We start from the raw sequence: 960 nt of genomic DNA on the forward strand, positions 1-960 counted from the left end.
CGAACTCCGGAATTGCTAAGAATGCGATTAGGAAGATGAACTTGTTGCTTTCTCTCTTAAACAGGGATTTAGGTTTTGTAAAAGTAGTTTAGAATAATGACGACGGAACTTAAATACCTTAATCGCATAATTAACAAAACCCGAGAAAACTCCCCGTAAAACCGGACACTCGATCGAGTACCTAAGGTACTCGATCGAGTACCCCCTTACTCGATCGAGTGCCCCAGCTACTCGATCGAGTACCCAACAGGTCAGAAACTATTTTATTTCGCAACTTACCCTTACTCGACAGAGTAAGGGCTACTCGATAGAGTACCCCAAGACTTATAAATACGGAGTATTACACTTCGAGTCTAGCCATAGCATTTTCGAACTTCAAATTGATGGTATCAATGTGAGCACTAAGATGAGCACCCAATTGAGTAATACAGTCCACTTCATGCTTTCCTCCTATAGTAGCCTTGCGAGGTCTACTATATTGTGAATTATGGACCGCCATTTCCTCAATCTTGTTCCAAGTTTGATTGTCGTCAACTTCGGTGAACATTCCATTTGATCCCATGTTGAGAATGTTTCTTGAGTCTTCATAAAGACCGTTCCAAAATTGTTGTACCAAGAACCACTCGCTAAGTCCATGATGAGGACATGAGCGACAAATTCCTTTAAATCGCTCCCAAGCTTCATACAAAGATTCTTCATCTCTTTGCTTAAAGCCCGTAATTTGAGCTCTTAGCATGTTAGTCTTTTCCGGTGGATAGAACTTTTTATAGAAAGCAAGAGCCAATTTCTTCCAAGAATCAATTCCGAGAGTAGCCTTATCAAGGCCTTTCAACCATTGTTTTGTGGTGCCAATTAGAGAAAAATGAAATAAGACCTATCGAATTTGGTCTTGAGTTACACCGGTTTGAGAAATCGCATCACAATAGTCGCAAAAAGTCTCCATATGAGAGTGAGGGTCTT

General features: G+C 40.6%; 1 non-coding gene across 1 annotated transcript; it reads left to right on the top strand.

Moving 5' to 3' along the window:
* Positions 1-629: 629 nt before the first annotated feature.
* LOC141644469 (small nucleolar RNA R71) lies at positions 630-736 on the top strand. The gene has a single exon (XR_012544085.1). It is a non-coding gene; the product is annotated as a small nucleolar RNA R71 (small nucleolar RNA).
* Positions 737-960: the final 224 nt, after the last annotated feature.

Source organism: Silene latifolia, chromosome 2, assembly GCF_048544455.1.
Source record: "Silene latifolia isolate original U9 population chromosome 2, ASM4854445v1, whole genome shotgun sequence".
In the NCBI taxonomy this organism is placed as follows: Eukaryota; Viridiplantae; Streptophyta; class Magnoliopsida; order Caryophyllales; family Caryophyllaceae; genus Silene; species Silene latifolia.